General features: G+C 37.2%; 1 protein-coding gene across 2 annotated transcripts in view; it reads right to left on the bottom strand.

Annotated features, from left to right (window-relative positions):
• LOC106876011 (uncharacterized) overlaps positions 1-12,505 on the bottom strand; it is a 43,981-nt gene extending 31,476 nt beyond the window's left edge. Inside the window, exon 1 of one of the 2 annotated variants that reach the window (XM_014924379.3) lies at positions 12,392-12,505. The gene's annotated coding sequence lies outside the window, so the exon portion shown is untranslated. Of the gene's footprint in view, positions 1-8,293; positions 10,222-12,391 lie in introns of those variants that run through there. The other variant, XM_014924378.3, reaches the window with a different exon arrangement.
• Positions 12,506-13,114: the final 609 nt, after the last annotated feature.

Genomic DNA, 13,114 nt, shown 5'->3' with positions numbered 1-13,114 from the left:
ATCCCAGTACTTATTTTATTCTTAAACCTGGTACTTATTCTGTCACTCTTTTTGCTGAACTGCAAGATACAGGGACATAAACAATGCAACACTAGTTGCCAAGCAGTGGAGGAGGACTAACACAAATGCACACACACACATACACACACCATCATCATACTTGCCACACACAAAGACTGTTCTCTCTGTTAACCTTCCTGTGATGCTGCTACACCTCTCAGGTGTCCAAAGCTTGCACTATGTACAATGTATGGAGTTTCAACCATCACCCTTCTTACATATCAAGCAGGGCATCTCCTTGAGTGTAAGTGTGATTTGTCTGTTTTCCTAATTAGTAGGACTTTCGTTTTTGCTAAATTAACTTTAAGGCCCCTAGATTCCGGGCCTTACTTCCACACTTGAAATTTCTTCATTAGGTCAAGTAGTGATTCAGCATTGAGGAGCACCGCCTTTAGTCGAGCAAATCGACCCCAGGACTTATTCTTTTGTAAGCCTAGTACTTATTCTATCGGTCTCTTTTGTCAAACTGCTAAGTTACGGGGACGTAAACACACCAGCATCGGTTGTCAAGCGATGGTGGGGGGACAAACAGACACACAAACGCACACACACATATATATATATATATATATATATACATATATACGACAGGCTTCTTTCAGTTTCCGTCTACCAAATCCACTCACAAGGCTTTGGTTGGCCCGAGGTTATAGTAGAAGACACTTGCCCAAGGTGCCACGCAGTGGGACTGAACCCGGAACCATGTGGTTCGTAAGCAAGCTACTTACCACACAACCACTCCATATAATAAAAATATATATTGCACACACATACACATATACAGTCCAAACCATGCCAGCATGGAGAATGGACTTTAAATGATGACATACATACATTTTATATATTGGACTCACTGGAATTCTTTTCAAGGTTGTTTCTACAGATATTCTATAGAAACCATAGCCAGCACTGATTTTTGCTGCAACATTTCGTATCAAGACGTCAGATGTAAACAAGCAATGAGATCGAAGATAAGGGTGGGTAATGAGTGTATATGCCATATAAATCAGTACCACATTCTATATAGTTTCTATAGAATATCTGTAGAAACAACCTTAAAAATAATGTAACAAGCAGTGGGACGTGGTACTGACTTATAAAAACATTTAGTATACTTCATAGTATATTGTGTTTGCATAATGGAGTACCATGTACCTACAAACCTCTAATGTTCACTGGAATTCATTCACACAACCATTTTTACATCCATTTTCCATGCTAGCATGAGTTGGATGAGATAGAATCAGTTCTTATCAGGAGTTACTACCCTCATACTCTGGTGCCCTTATATTTCATTTTTGATGGTGACCATGGCTGATCCTCTTCTTATTACCAACTGCTGTACAGAGTGTACTGGGTGCATTTTATTATCATATTAAAGAGGTTGATAAGTTTTCAGTAGAACAAGATTAAAGGCTCTCCCTCATCCTACTTATTATCCACTGAGTTACCAACCACTTTACAGTGTGTACTGGATACATTTAATTGTGGCACCAGCACTTCAGAGATTGTCATCTCCTTGCTGAAACAGAACCAAAGGAATCTCTCCCCCCCCCCCCCCACACACACACACTTTCTCCACTCAGTTACCAATCACTCTGCAACTGCACTAGATGAATTCCATCATAGTATAGCAAGAAATACACTAAATGCACATTGCCGAGTGACGGGCAAGCAAGCAGGTTTACAAAAATGTCTGTGAAAGTGATACCTTTTCCCTAACACACTCACTGAATAAATAACCCCAAACAAGAATATAAAATGGCCCCACTTGTAAAGAATTTATCTGAAGCTCTATATCTTCTCTCCTCCACTTCATTTTTGAATGAATGGAGTAGAAAAGAGCTTTCAATAAACCTTTCAAAATTAGGCCCTTTTCTATGCTGTTTGGAATATTTATCCTATGGGAATAGGGGAAGGGATTAAGTGCTGAGGCATTAATATTTACAAAATACTTTCTCTTTACTATAAATATTTTCATGAACAAATCGGAAGCAATTGATTTTTGTGCCATTTCCAGCATCAATGATTGGAAATACATACACACACACACACACTAGCAGAAAGGCCACTCTCCAGGCAGTTTTCTGCTAGCTTCTTTATAATATTTTCATATTTGATTCCCAATTCAAATAATTTTATATTTTACATTTATTTTTTTGTATAATAGTGCTCACTTGCTTAGTAAGTATTAATTTCATTGTTTTATCACAGTCATAATCTCTCTTTTTAAAACAAACATCAAAGTAGTCCAACAACAGAGGGAGAAGCAGTTTGTCAAGTTTTACCTTCCTTGCAAAGCAATAGAGATTTCAGTTCAGCAGCCCCTCTGTAAGCTTTGCAGTATGTGTCAGGGAGAGAGAACATTGCAAACAATGAATGAAATAAACATGAAATGAAAAACACCATATAAATAAAAGGGCATCACTACAGATGTATACACCCCCGACTTTGTTGCCTCATGACATCCAGAAAAATGGATACTTTTTAACAAAATTTTCTACAAATACCGTTTGAATGCGGCTTCAGAGTATATAGGGATTTATGAGAAAGAATTTTTCTGATGGGGTGGAGAGAGTAGTTTTGAAAAATTCACACAATCTGACTTTTTTCCCCTCATAACTTTCAGGAAGATGGGTATCTTCTTATAAAAATTTGTACAAATCCCTTTCAAACAGCATAGATTACAATTATAAAGAAATTTGTGGGGAAAATTTTTTCAGGGATTTTCATGTCTGAAAAATATTTTGTAAACACTTTTTTTTTCACACTCCATCCCTCATCATCCCACTCCAGACCTATTTTGACAATTTTTTTTTTTTGCACTTCAAAACCATGGGAAGAGCATTTTTAATTTTAAACTTTTTTTAAATTGTTAAAATTTTTTTAAAAATTGTTAATATTTTCTGTGGGAAAAGTGAGTGATTTAAGGGCAATTTGACTGTTGTTTCTAGCATATCCAAAGACAACCCACCTTGTATGTATTGATGTTTTTCAATATTTTTTCCCCCATAAATACATTTATATGTTATAAAATAGAACATTTGAGAAATTATGAATTTTTTTGCAACCCCACTCCCAGCCCCCAATTATTTCTGTTTAGAAATTAAAATATTGTTTTCTTGATGTAAGCTATGGACACATAAGAGGTGCAGCAATATCAAAGGAAGGCTAACTGGGAAGATAGATTTTGTGCATAGCAAATGCTCAGGGGCAATAAACACTGAAAATGTGTAGAAAACAGCTTCTGTCACATGCTGAGGGCAAAAACTAGAAGTAGTTGATAGCTTCCATTACCTAGGTGGCCAAGGGGGGGGGGGGGTGCTCTGAAAGTGTAGCTGCTAAAATAAGAATAGCCTGGGCAAAATTCAAAGAACTCATACCTCTGCTGGTGACAAAGGGCCTCTTGCTCAGAGTAAAAGGTAGACTGTATGAGGCATATGTGCAAACAGCCATGCTACATGGCAGTGAAACATGGGCTGTGACTGCTGAGAACATGTGTAAGTTGGCAAGAAATGAAACTAGTATGCTCCACTGGATGTGTAATGTCAATGGGCATACATGACAGAGTGTAAGTGTCCTGAGAGAAAAGTTGGACATAAGAAGCATCAGATGTGGTGTGCAAGACGACTGCGCTGGTATGGTCATGCGTTGCGTACGGATAAGGACAGCTGTGTGAAAAAGTGTCACACCCTAGCAATAGAGGGTACCTGTGGAAGAGGTAGACCCAAGAAGACCTTGGATGAGGTGGTGAAGCACGATCTTCGAACGTTGGGCCTCACAGAGGCATTGACAAGTGACCAAGACCTTTGGAGATATGCTGTGCTTGAGAAGACCTGGCAAGCCAAGTGATACCGTAACCATGGCGTAAGCCAGTGCAGCATAACTGGTCCATTTAAGAGTACCCTTCAATCATAGGGCAATAAACTGTGCTCAAGTGCTTGAGTCAAGTGAAGTCACTGTCGTGGTTGATACCAGTACCACCTGACTGGCACCCGTGCCAGTGGCATGTAAAAAGCACCATTCGAGCAAGGTCGTTGCCAGTTCCACCTGACTGGTTCCCATGCTGGTAGCACATAAAAAGCACCATTCAAGCGTGGTCGTTGCCAGTGCCATCTGACTAGCTCCTGTGCACTACTTAAATACAGAGGTCCCAATGCATCTACATAACGATATGAAGGGGAAGGTTAGTTTTTAGGGTTAAGGTTAGGACTACTTTTAGGGTTAGAGTGTCATTACATGTCCACACAGCGTACATTTAAAATGTTTTGTACGTAACACCTGTATTTAAGTAGGGCAGAGATAAAGAATATGCACACCACCCATTCTTAGGGTAACAAAAACCCTAGCCCTAAATACCAGGTGTACATATTCTTTACTTTCGCCTTTAAGCAGTACCTCTGTATTTTAGTACCGTTAAGGGACCTCTCTTGTACCTGCATTTCAAAGGGCCAGCCTTGTCACACTGTGTCACGCTGAATATCCCCGAGAACTACGTTAAGGGTACATGTGTCTGTGGAGTGCTCAGCCACTTGCACGTTAATTTCACGAGCAGGCTGTTCCGTTGATCGGATCAACTGGAACCCTCGACGTCGTAAGCGACGGAGTGCCAGGTATAAGGGACCTCTGTATTTAAGTAGTACCAGTTTCACTTCAACATTAAAATTTCATTTGTGTCAAAATATTCCCTTCACTTTAGAACCACGACCTGTTCAGTGACAAAACTTTGCAAAAGTAATGCAGCATGAAGTTTTCTCAGTGAACAGCAACCACACACACACACACACACACACATTAATTGCCTTTCATTTGTGTGAATGTGTATCTATGTGTGTCACTGTTGAAGTTGCTCGTACAACTTGTTTGTGTATATATTGGCTTAGTGGTACAGAGTGTTTGAAAACTGTGAATAAGGTGCAAGTTTCAGGTACTTGTTGGTCACTTTTTTTTTCCTCTGTCTTCTGATAGTAATTACCTAACTTTCTAGGCTCTTTTCACAGCTATCCTGCGTTCAAAAATTATATGGGTATTTTAGAACTTTTCATTCAATAAATAATAAATTACGTATAGATTAATAGAATAATAAATAACGTATATATTAATAGAATAAACTGATAGTTTTCCAAATAGCGAATGAAAACTTAAAAGTGAAAGTGAGAGACTTTGCAAATGAGAATGGTATACTCCACACTGAATGAATAGAATATTTAAATTTGCGAGAAACTGGAGTTTAAAAAATTCAAGAAACTTGAGAAATTGAAATTATAGGAAATTTCTTAGAACAAGAATTTATACAAATATTTCCAGATGGTCAACCCTTTGATAATTGCTTTTAGTACTTTTAGTAATTGTTACATACCTAATTAATAAGTAGCTTTCTCCATTATAGCATAGATACATACATATATATATATATATATACATACATACACACTTACATACATATAGATACACGTCATCAAGGCACTAGCTCCGAATGCAACACAGCATTATTACTAAAACAATATAAAATGCCATCAAAAACAAAGACTGTCTGAGAATAAATATAGATAAATATGTTATTAAATAGATAATCAATACAAGGGAGATCAGAGGAGCATTCCCATCAAAGCGCAAACATAACAGGCTAGATATTGTTTATAGGGACAGACAAGAAAATGTATGTACCAGCACAAAAGTCAGCAGCCTTTATTGAAGTGAATATCTTTTCAGAAGTCAATGAGAAAGAGGATAACTTTTGACAACTGCCTCAAAACCTTCAGCTTCCATACCTAGATTATAAATTCATTTACACCAATAATAACTGGTACATTTGATTTTGTGAGTAAATGTCTAAGTGACAATCTAGGTAGGCTGGGATTTTCAGGAAAAGAACTCAACCAGCAAGCTCACACATTACAAATACAACCTGTAAGAGAAGCAGTAAAAATGGTACTACTAAAGCAGCGCGGACCCGAACGCGCAGTCGCGCGTCCGCGCTAGCTAGTCGTGAGTGGTTGATCCTAACCCTAACCCTAAACACGTATTCATTTGCACACGCGGGTTAGGGATAGGGTTAGGGACAGGGTTAGGGTTAGGGTTAGGATCGACCACTCAAGACTAGCTAGCGAGGACGCGCGACTGCGCGTTCGGGTCCGCGCTGCTTTAGTAGTACCGTAAAAATATTAAAGAATTCTCAAGTTCAAAACGTGAATTTGTTTTTGTTATCTACATTCCATTAATGGAGCTTTGTTAGAAACCAACACCTTCCTTACAGAAAGATTTCAAATAATTAACAGTAGGAGACTTCCCCACTACCACTACCCACACAATCATTAATATATATAATCCATTGATGAAAAAATTTTGGTTTTCAGATTCGTTTACTACACATTTTTTTTTTACACCTATTACACTTTTATTTATTTTTTTTTTGTTTTGGTGCCAGGGAGTTTAACTAGAGTTAAACTTTAATATCTTTTTCAAAAAAAAAATCTTCATATTTATATTTTCATTGCATATACAGTACTTACATGAAAGAATACAACACATTTACTTTTACTGTTCGAGTTTGTGATAGCCACAGTTTATAATGCCATGTCTACAAACTTGATAGTTCTATGCATACAACTACTGACAGTGAAGTTGGATATGACAGCAATGGATGTTGGATTAATAATCAAGAATATGATGGTCTCAGTTCTACATGGAACTCAACTAATGTGCCTCTTTCAACCACTCTGAAAACACAGTTCTCTAGATCTTAGTCCTGCATGATCCCTATGTTTAGCAAAGAGAGATTCATAAAATGTACTTTCATTTAGTAAACAACATTATGAACTCAGACCGACTTTTGCTTTTTAACTAAATACATAGACTAAAAAATTTTTTTAATGCGACAGCTAATTTCAGAAAAGTTGTTTCCCTTGGATCTGTAAAGGGTGATTAATTAGTATTGATACTTTCTTAAGGTACTCACGACGTTAAGTGAACAGTAATCACAGTTTCGTTTCTCCGAAGTTTCACCATTTAATTCATAAGCTCTTCTAAATTAATTATGATACAAGACCTCAGATTTATAAGAAGACCTAACTGCGTTTTGGCACATCACATTCGTGTAGCATTTATTTCAACATGCTTTAATGAGTGACAAAATAAATATAGTCAATTTTAAAAGGTATACGATAAATTAAATGAACTATAGTTTTGGAATGTATACACGACTCGTCAGTTTAGCAACAAAATTAATTTGGATGTTATGATGTGAATGCAACCAAATTCGTTCGGTGTTTTCTCATTCCACTTTCGTCAAACTTCAAGACAGGTTTACACTATCGATACGATAGTGTCATATAGTGAGTTGATTCAGTGAGACAATGCATGCATTCAGCTGACAAAAATTCCTTAGAGAATTAAAAGCAACGTGCAAAACGACAATAAAATCACTTCATCGAAATTTTTAGAAACAAAAACGTGGATCCGATATTTAAAGCCGGTGAGAGTAGTTGACTTTTCAGGCTTATTAAACATCTCAGCTAATTAAACTTGTCGTAAGCTCTTTTTTTTAAAAAATTACCTTTACATAATTTTTCTATCGCTAATCGTTAATATTAAATATATAAGATTTAAAGTTTCCTTGACCAACTTCGGTTAAGCAAACCAATGATGAAAGGCATTTTATCCATAATTATCCCTTCTTTTTCTCAGGAATATTGTATCTAGACCTACATTATGTAAAGTATCCTTCCTGCTTTTTTAAGACGGAAAACAAGCTGTGTGGCCATTTAGCGGGCCAGTACAAGTTCAACATAATAATGGCATAACTACAACTCTGTAGTTATGCCATAATAAATTACATCTATACGTTCAACGACCCGCAGCAAGAACTACTGCTATATGGTCGTTAAGGTGGTAACATGTGTGATTTGACTGCTCCAACTGAAAACGATAACAGCTATACGTTAAATTAAGAAAAAATTAAATCGTGCGAAGACTGTTATTAATGACATAAGTAAATACCAGCTGTTAAAACTATTCTTCGGTTTGTATCTACAGTAAACTAAAAGAGATGTTGTAAAGGACAAATACGATAAAGTTTACTAAGAGAATTTAGTCAATAACATTATATGCCCTTCAACAAAAATACAACTAATATTAAAAAAAAAAACAAAAGATAAATAAGGCATAATAATGGAAATAAAAGCATTTATCAACTTCAGTAAATAATTGATTAATATTAAAATAATAACAATACCTTTTTTAAATAAATAGAGTTTCTACAAATATATCACATTCGGTTTGAGTAACTACGGTGCTGGTTAAACTAGTTCCTATATAAAATAGATCCGCAGCAAACTAAATAGTGTAGTAATAAAATATTTGGATTTACGCACGTTGTAGATTATGCATGGGCAACATTTTTCGAGAAGCCTGCTGCATGATATATAAGCTCATCATCAGGTGGGCCTCACTATTAAAAATATTCCTAATTATTTTTCAAAGTAATTTTTCGTAAGGCATACCATTCAGAAAATGCTGCGGGTCGCAATTTCTCCTTGACTGTTGTAGATAATTGAGTTTATAACGATTCAACAAAAGTACTTTAAAGTATTTTGTTTTTTTTTTACTTTCGAAATTTTTTTAAAGATGACATTTGTTTTAAATTTTCCCTTTGGTCGAATTCTGCCATATAACGCCTTTTAACTTTCTTATTTTTGGGAATTTTCAGAAAACTTTTCTGCATTTCTGGGATTTAAGCAAAAATTCGGACTGTCCGTATTTGAAACCGATTTTTAAAATGAATGCGAAAATTTGTAAGTCGGAAGATAAAAAAAAATTTTCTTTTTTATAGTCGGATGAGTTCCCGTATACAGAATACAAATAACCAAATATTTTCTGAAAATTCCAGATGGGTGGGTGGATACACACGTGTTTGTCCTCCACCAGCGCTTGACAACCGCTGTTGATTTGTTTACGCTCCCGTAACTTAACGGTTCGGAGAAACAGACTGATAGAATAAGTAACAGGTTTTTTAAAAAGACTAATCTTTCAAGGTGATGCTCCAGCTGTCTGGCAACAGTTTTTCTTCCCAGCCACATGGTTCCGAGTTCAGTTGCACTCAGTGACACTTGCACAAGTGTCTTCTGCTATAGACTCGAGCCGACCAAAACCTTGGGAATGGATTTGGTAGACAGAAACTGAACGAAGCCCGTCATACATACATACATACATACATACATACATACATACATATGTGTCTGTTCTCCACTACAGCTTGACAATCGGTATTGGTGTGCTTACGTCCCTGTAACTTAGCGGTTCGGCAAAAGAAGTAATAAAATAACTACCAGGCTTTAAAAGATAAAAACTGGTGTCGATTCGGTTAACTAAAATTCCTCAAGTCAGTGCCCAGCATAGCCACAATTTAATGACTGAAACAAGTAAAAGATATACACACGCACAATTTTACAGTTAATTCAATATTGGAAATGTTGTAAGGGAGATAAATGTTGCTTTTCAATTCTTTCCAAATATATTTCTTTAGTCCATATTTAATTTTCTTGGTTTTGTGGATACTATCTAGAATCAAGTGGAGGCGCAATGGCCCAGTAGTTAGGGCAGAGGATTGCGGTCATAGGATCGCGGTTTCGATTCCCAGACCGGGCGTTGTGAGTGTTTGAGGCTCCGGCAGTGGATGGTGGCGAACCCTGCTGTACTCTTCCACCACAACTTTCTCTCACTCTTACTTCCTGTTTCTTTTGTGCCTGTAATTCAAAGGGTCAGCCTTGTCACACTGTGTCACGCTGAATATCCTTGAGAACTACGTTAAGGGTACACGTGTCTGTGGAGTGCTCAGCCACTTGCAAGTTAATTTTCACGAGCAGGCTGTTCCGTTGATCGGATCGACTGGAACCCTCGACGTCGTAAGCGACGGAGTGCCAACAACAATCTAGAATCATAGTCAAAATTTAATCCATTCCTTTATGTTTTCTTACATTGATCGTTCGTCCTGGTAGAAATAGCTGCCAAGTCTCCCACACATCACACTCTGAATTCAAGACGTATTTTCAAGTTCATATAGACCTGTATTAAAGGGTGGCCGGTAATACAGTCACAGAAAAATGTCACAATGCCATCATATTTATATATGATAGCATTACATGTATGTGAAAAAAAAATCACGTTTTGTTCATATCTTAAGCACAGTAAGGTTTGCAAACGAAAATATTTAAGTCAGTCATTTATTGACAGTACATGACATGTACTAATCGAAAACAGCTTACATAATATCGTGGCATTACATGTATATTCAATGTTTTTAATGCTGATAGTTAAGATGAATATTCCAGCCGACACAAGTTGCGAAGGCGTTCTTGTAGCTGCACTTAGTTTTGACAAACTCTTCTTTGAGTGGGGTTACCAACAACATCCTGCTGGATAATTGGTGCTCACTGTCGCTTCTTTACGTTGAAACCATTCAATGACACGCCAGAGTGAAAGATGGTAGTGACCAACGAGGTTGAAGAATTTATTATTCCACCCTTCGCAGGTGTTGGTACGGATGTTGTAGTTCATGGTGGCGTCATACATATTCCATAGGTGAGGGGCAAATATAGATAGAATGTGACGCATTCTCAGAGGCATCAGGCATCACTGGACATGGCAACTGGCTGCTGAATCAGTCGACAGGAGCCATTAACATAAATACAATCGAAGTACATGAACAACTCCTCGGCTTCAGATGGATCTTGTGGAATGACTGTTTTGAGGTATCTCATACCTTCATTAACATTTTCTAGGGGCAAAAAAACCCAGAGCATCAATCATGTCACAAAACAAACGAAATTCAGCATTGGTATTATACTGTGTTCTCAAACCCATTTCCTGTACCTTACACCAAGTAGACTGCGTAAGATAATAGAAACAACCTTTGCTCTCACTACGTCGCAGCCAAACACTGCAAGAACAGCTCTCAGTACACCATCTTCAAAGTCAGTCACTACCAACTATAGCCTGAAAGAGTTCTTCGTAGGTGGCACAAGTCTTGTTTGGAAGAAGAGTGTACACTGAAGTATTACCGAAAGGGACACAGATGATATAGATCTGTTTGAAAATATTTGGAGCCATGAGTCTGAGGCCATCGCTGGTACCAAACAATAGAATGCAGTTGTTTGCATATGGTCCGTCATCATAGAGTAAGAACTCCTCGGGATTAGGACCAACTGTCATAGTATAGTCAGTAGGGAGTTCACCTAAATCTTTTAGCAAACATGGTACAGGAGTAGGCCGTTGGTTCTGCAGATTTCGTAACTTATTAATTTACCATCAGTTCTGCATATTCCTTTACATAGACTGATCGACATATTAACCTTAAAAAGTGAGAATTCAACAGTTAACCTTTCTTTTAAAGACGCAGAAGCAGTGCTAACGTTGTCCTGCTTTTTTGTTTTTTTTTTTGCGAGAGGATACTGTTTCTTTTTTTCCTGTGACTTTTTTTTTTTTTACCTGGATTCGTATAAGAGATCCTTGAATATAGAAGGCCACGTCCATTTTATATAGTTTATTTTGTTTGGCGACTCGTGACATAGAGCTAAACAGCTATTTTTTCTTTCTAGTTTTATGACTAATTCGAGGAGAAATAGTAAAAAGAATTATATATACAAAAGAAACACTTTATTTTTGTTATTGCTCCTGAATATTTTGTGTAGATTTTCAATTTTTATATTTTTTGCGTCACTTAACTAGAAAGTAAATATTAATAATAAATACAAAATATTAGTCAGATGTTCTTGTGTGTGTGTGTGTGTGCGTGCGCACGTACTCTCTCACACACATATTCTTATAGCTGCCATGCCGGATCACCGCCTTAAAGGGTTTTAGTCGAAGAAATCGACTGCAGAACTTATTCTTTGAAAGCCTAGTACTTATTCTATCGGTCTTTTTTGCCGAACCGCTCAGTTATGGGGGTCGTAAACATACCAGCATCGGTTGTCAAGCAATGGCGGGTGGGGGGACAAACACAAATACATAAAAATACAGTACAATCGCCACAGCCAGAGATGATGACCAGTCCGAGACCAGCGACACAGAGAAGGTAACCGACGACCCTAGTATCACCACCACAGACGATGACCAAACCATTATCATCGTCACCGGTGGAGTGACCGGCCCCACACCATATGTTATCACCGCCGGCAGCATCAACGCCAACCATATAATCAGAGACGAAAACCACAGCGATAACAATCGCGGAGATGATCTAGGTAATTTACATAATTTAATGAAAAATATCTAAAAGAGGCCAATGGCATGTGTTTGAATAACGTAGACAAATATAACTATGTCAACATACCACATAAATTCTTGACTTGTTAAAATTATTCCTGGCTGGAGAGTATGTGGCATAATTACCAAATTGCAATTAAGACCAATTTCTAATATAGTATATCGAAAACATTTAGGTTTATATAGGCACATCACGTAAATCTATAGTAATTGGTCAATTTACCTATCATGTGAGTTTTGAACATTGGTTGAGTCTTGCGTTGGGATTGGTTGAGTATTGCGTGGGATTTGGATCGAAGGTCCAATCACAAAGCGCGTAATGCATTCTCAAACAATTAATCTGTATGTGCTCTGGAGCCTCCTTTTTTTCTATAAATTGGTGTAACAAATTATTAACGAGCGGAGGGGTGAGAGTTCTTCGTCAAGGCGAGTTATATTGATTTCCTGCTGTTTCATCAGAGGAAAATTAACATAACGGAGTACTTGTAACCAACGACGACCCAAGTTGAATTATCCAAACAATAGATGAATAGAATGTGTAATATTTCTTGCTTGATCCACTGTACCACTTTACGAAGGAATAAAGTCCCACTGTTATTTCAAAGTTAGTTTCTTTTGTTATTTCCACGAATGAACACGCAACATATATTGTATAATGGTATGCATGATTCTTTAGTAAAAACCAAGGGAAAATTTAAACTAACGTAGCGAGTTCACGACTGTTCTCTTATCTCCAGACTATGGAGATTGTCCTTAACGGTGTATCAATTTTAGAGAAGCGTTCATTCTT

Source organism: Octopus bimaculoides, chromosome 3, assembly GCF_046866305.1.
Source record: "Octopus bimaculoides isolate indiv1 chromosome 3, ASM4686630v1, whole genome shotgun sequence".
NCBI lineage: Eukaryota > Metazoa > Mollusca > Cephalopoda > Octopoda > Octopodidae > Octopus > Octopus bimaculoides.
Note: the sequence above shows the minus strand (reverse complement) of the source record. Positions and strands in the feature narration are given on the sequence as shown.